Source organism: Gigantopelta aegis, chromosome 10 (genome assembly GCF_016097555.1).
Source record: "Gigantopelta aegis isolate Gae_Host chromosome 10, Gae_host_genome, whole genome shotgun sequence".
NCBI lineage: Eukaryota > Metazoa > Mollusca > Gastropoda > Neomphalida > Peltospiridae > Gigantopelta > Gigantopelta aegis.
The window spans coordinates 66,938,154-66,944,357 of record NC_054708.1 but is presented as its reverse complement, the minus strand read 5'-3'; positions in this window follow the sequence as shown (position 1 = coordinate 66,944,357).

Here is a 6,204-nt window from a genome sequence, read left to right as displayed (position 1 = left end):
AAAACAAGTAAAACAAATTGACCGAATACTACACGGGACATGTCGAACCATGCATGGACATGCAAATTGAATTTCACATTGTCGACGATTAACAGTGCAAAAATAATTGATAAAATTCATGAATCCTAATAATACAGCTCAAGGCTAATACTACCTATATAATTTCATTACACAATGAATTCTTTAACACAACAAATACTATATGTACAAATCGGAAGTTTCTTTTTTTGTTCAGTATATTTGATGTATGGATCCTATAAATTAAGTCTCAAATTGTTACTCATAACTTTAGTCAGTAGCGGACATTTGTTTGGATTACAATATAGTAATTGATTTACAATAACTGACTGATGTTTGTACAGTATTATAAAGCAATTTGTTTACATATCTTTCCAGAAGTGGCTTGTAAAGGTAAATTCTTGTACATTTTATCATTATGGGTCCTTTCTAAATCAGATGACAATTATCCAATATACACTGCTTATTGTGTAAATGGATGTGCATTTTTAATGAGTCTATTAATGCAGACGACCACCACAAAACTGCAATAAATGTGATTTGTGGTCTTAAGCGACCTTGCAACAAATGTACAATTTTAAAGGACAACTTTGCAATAAATGCTGATATTGGGTGGTTGGCTTCACATAAAGAGTGTATTTGGACTGAAGCAGGATGGGGAGTGTTTTGATAGAGTACAGTTGCTTCCAGAAAGGTGATTGTGTTATAAAATGAGGCTTACTGAATCATAATTTTAAAATTGAGTTGGTTTGAAACATTTTATGAACAAACTTTAAATTTTGTTAATTTTTGTGTCTTAAATTTCATGGTGTATAAATTTCAGATCCTAAATATATTCCATATACTTTTCAGTGTGGACCCCATTGGAGGTACATGGGGTGGGGATTACTGATGAAATATACAAAAGGTGTACATAGGGTAGGGTGGCGTTGGAGGAACTGTGATAAAACAAATCCAGATTTCCAGTATAAATATTTTGTAGAATTTTCCAAACACTGGCTGACATCTCTTACAACGGTTTGAATATGTGTTCAAAACAAGAAAAAGGAAACCAATTGCTCAAAAGGCATGAGCCAGATGTATTTAAATGAGATCATTACATGGTTTTATATTTTACTTAAAATTTTTGTATTAATCCTATTGCATTTTTACACCTTTCATACGATTTGTTTTCTTGTTTGTATTTTGATTATAAATATTGTTATTTGATATGTGTGTGAGGTGATGTCATCACAACAACCAAGAACAGTAATTGACTATTGCTTGCACTATCAAATATTCAACCACATGGTTATTAGTATTGACGTTTTTCTCTTTGTGATGTTCCATATTTGTATATTTTTAATTAAAACAGGTTATATGTATTGTTAGGGCCGTTTGTGAAGTAATCGCATGAGGGAAGCTCCATAATTATTCTTTTATGTCTGGTGGGTTTGTTGCAAATAAAGTTTTATTTTGTGGGTGATGAGTAAACGACAACAACAAAAAAGAATAAAAAAGGAGAGAAAAGCCTCACGCCTTCTGTGTTATAAATTCTAGAACAGCTCTTAGTTATTCTTCTAGTTCTGCTTGCTGTTTGTACATGTATAGTGAATATGCCAAATATTTTTAATATTGTCTTAGGTTCTTGTGTTGTCAGTTGGCAGCTACAGAAAGTGACAGTGGGGAGAGTGAAAGTGCTAAATACACTGTCAATGTATTGCCTTCTAGAGTTTTAGATTTATACTTCTGACAGAACTTGTTACTTCTATGTTCCGTTTGGTACACTTCCCTTCATTTTAATATCGGTTTGCTAATATGCATTAATCACCCATGGTTGACGTGACTTGAACCTTCCATATTCAAATTAAAAAAGATGAATTGTTAAATTTATAATTGTATGTTTTTGAATTGTTGTCATTATTGAAAATAAAATTGTATGTTCCATGACCTTGTACCATATATGATGAAATCACACAATTCAATCAAATGTTTATATTAAGTCAGATGACATTAATATTATTTAGATTTTTTAAAAATGTAATGTATGTTGTAAACATGGTTATTTTATTGCATGTCTTTGCCGAGAGAGAGAGAGAGAGAGAGAGAGAGAGAGAGAGAGAGAGAGAGAGAGAGAGAGAGAGAGAGAGAGAGAGAGAGAGAGAGAGAGAGAGAGAGAGAAAAAATGGGGGCAATATTTAAATTACATTTTTTATTGGAATTTTTTTTTTTTTTTTTAAATTAATATATTTTGTTTTACAATTAATAACTACATTATATATATTACTAAAATATGATTACTGTTTTCAATGTTACAAATAGATTTGCTGTGGATTACACCACAGCAATTCTAATAATTTTGTAAGTAGCATCTTATGAATAAATAGTTTTTAAGAGGTCAACTTAGCATAAAGTACCTGCACACAAAACACCATGTTTACAGTAAATGTTTTCAACATAACATTAAATTATGTTTAATTCATCAAAATGTTTATAAATGCAACCGTTTTTGTCTTTTTATGTATTTTTGTTTTCTGTCATATGGCTGCAAGAGATCTGAATCTGAATATGTTAGACCAGACAAGCAGGTTTTGTCTAATAGTTTTATCACTGCAATGTATTCATTTTCGTGGTTATATTAGCAATGCACTTTTCAGACATCCAGTCATAAATGATTCATTTAGTTTTTCTTCCAAATCTATTGTTGTAACAAATAAATAACAAACAAGAGAGATATGTTGTTTGTACTTATTTCTGCATGTCAACAGTATGACCAGCTCGTAACCAGTCTCACCATCACAAATGATCTGTGTTCACTCTTAGGCCTGTTTTTCATTAACCCAATTTCGCATGTGTTTCCTCATGCAAGTTTATCGATGCAGTGCATATACATAGTACCTTTTACATATATGCAATTCCGCACTCTGAAAAAAATGTCTATTGATAAGTGATTTTTATTGTTGCATGTTTTTCATCTTGGTCATGTTTTGACTTAAAAATACACTCTGACCACATCATTTTGTTTAAATAATCTGCTTGCAAAAATGCAACTTTTAACCATATTGACACTATTCTACTAAATATTTTTGAAAATATCTCTAGGTAAATAGGAAAATACATGGAAGTTAATTTCCTCTTTTGTACAACTTTACACGTGTAAAATTTATATTTCAGTGAGAGGAAATGTTCGTACAAAACAAATACATGAAAAGTGGGCCTAAAGATTTATCAGTCTGCAAATTAGCAGTTCTGTTAGGAACAAATAACTAATATTCTATATTGACAAGACACTATGCATACAAGTAGATTGAAGTAATGTTAACACTAATACCAATGTGCCAGTGTATATAGTCTACTGTTACATGAATGTTATCTGTTAAATAAAACTCATAACAATAATTTTTAAAATCCACAAACCAAAACAAGGTTTTAAAAGAACTGGAATTAATGTTGGAATCATGAACATAATTCTGCTAAACGATACCATTTACAAAGGAAAAGCAGCATAAACATTTAAGTTTACAACACAAGTAATATGTTCCATTCAAGATTTTGGGAAATTACATTTCCCATTTTGTAAAAAAACACATCTGTACCGTTTTTCTGAAGATTATGTGATAATGTGAGCTTTTGCTAAAAATAATGTGAAATTCTTCCATACAAATTAACGGATAGACCTTTTATGAATAATGCATCATGTGATTCAGTTACGTTTATGACCGACTTAAAAGTAAAAAACCCAACAAGAGTACCGGTGAGATACATAATATGCCTGTAAAAGTAAGTCGCAGTGACCTAATTATGGTACGCAACACACTGCCATCCCAAGTTGTACTTGATAATTTTATATGAATTGATAAGGAAGATATGGCCTGGACAAGGATTTTTTTTTTAATGTTCAGTAATGTGTGAAAAGTATAGATACGGGTGTATAAAAAGTCTTCAAATTATATTCATATATTGCTTATATACAGCAAGCAAGTGTAACATGGTTCTATAGTATACAACACCAGTGTTTGTACAAGAAAATGTTGCAAGTTTTTGTTTAATAATCAACACTAAATTCAAATATATAGGCTATATCTTTATTAGAAGTTAAAGTCATTTCACTATATAGAAGTTAAAGTCATTTCACTATATCGTCCTAACTGGCACACAATCATTATGTTCCATGGGCTGATCTACAGCCAACAAGCAGGTTCTATTATTTGCAACACTATCGTTTGCATATGATAGTAAAAACATGCCAATATAAAATATATTTATAACACTTTACTATGTAACAGAAAAACATAAAAATCTGTAAACATTGTGAATTCCACTTAAGTTGCCGTACTGAATCTTGTGATTCAGTCCATTTTTCTATGTTTGTGGAAGATAATCCCTCTACTGAATAAAAGCTGTACAAATACGAGTAGTAAACAGGGATAGGATTCCAATGAAAATAAAAGCTAAACTGATTTTTAAAAACCTTTAATATGTCAATAGATCATGTCCAACCTATTCTACTTGTGCAAATTAAAAAAAACCCACTCAAAATAATTTGCTGAAATTGAATAAAAAGATTACAATGTCATCATTAAAATACATCTGTATGAATTTAAACAAACTTTATATTGCCTATTCTGAAAAAAACCTACAAGAGTACCGATGAGGTACATGACACGCCCATCAGGAGTTTGATGGAAAACCATAGATATTAATGAATATGTTACAGGTATGATTCAATTCTAATTATGTGAAATTTTTGCAGTGGGTTTACTGTTATGTGCAGTAGACTGAAAAGTAAGTCACAGTGACCTAGTAATAGTATGTGACACATGGTGCCATCCCAAGTTGTTCCTATATGTGAGGTTTGATGGTCCTGCATGCAAGATATGGTCCGGAAAAGGATTTACTGTTATGTACTGTAGACCGTGAAAAGTAGGCCACGGTTACCTAGTAATAGTTCGTGACACACCTCCATCCCAAGTTGTTCCTATATGTGAGGTTTGATGGTCCTGCATGCAAGATATGGTCCGGACAAGGATTTACTGTTATGTACTGTAGACCGTGAAAAATAGGCCATGGTGACCTAGTAATAGTACGTGACACACCTCCATTCCAAGTTTTTCCTATATGTGAGGTTTGATGGTCCTGCATGCAAGATATGGTCCGGACAATGATTTACTGTTATGTACTGTAGACCGTGAAAAGTAGGCTACGGTTACCTAGTAATAGTACGTGACACACCTCCATCCCAAGTTGTTCCTATGTGTGAGGTTTGATGGTCCTGCATGCAAGATATGGTCCGGACAAGGATTTACTGTTGTGTACTGTAGACCGTGAAAAGTAGGCCATGGTGACCTAGTAATAGTATGTGACACATGGTGCCATCCCAAGTTGTTCCTATATGTGAGGTTTGATGGTCCTGCATGCAAGATATGGTCCGGACAATGATTTACTGTTATGTACTGTAGACCATGAAAAGTAGGCCACGGTGACCTAGTAATAGTACGTGACACACCTCCATCCCAAGTTGTTCCTATATGTGAGGTTTGATGGTCCTGCATGCAAGATATGGTCCGGACAAGGATTTACTGTTATGTACTGTAGACCGTGAAAAGTAGGCCATGGTGACCTAGTAATAGTACGTGACACACCTCCATTCCAAGTTTTTCCTATATGTGAGGTTTGATGGTCCTGCATGCAAGATATGGTCCGGACAAGGATTTACTGTTATGTACTGTAGACCGTGAAAAGTAGGCCACGGTGACCTAGTAATAGTATGTGACACATGGGGTGATCCCAAGTTGTTCCTATATGTGAGGTTTGATGGTCCTGCATGCAAGATATGGTCCGGACAAGGATTTACTGTTATATACTGTAGACCGTGAAAAGTAGGCCATGGTGACCTAGTAATAGTACGTGACACACCTCCATTCCAAGTTTTTCCTATATGTGAGGTTTGATGGTCCTGTATGCAAGATATGGTCCGGACAAGGATTTACTGTTATGTACTGTAGACCGTGAAAAGTAGGCCACAGTGACCTAGTAATAGTACGTGACACACCTCCATCCCAAGTTGTTCCTATATGTGAGGTTTGATGGTCCTGCATGCAAGATATGGTCTGGACAAGGATTTACTGTTATGTACTGTAGACCGTGAAAAGTAGGCCATGGTGACCTAGTAATAGTACGTGACACACCTCTATCCCAAGTTGTTCC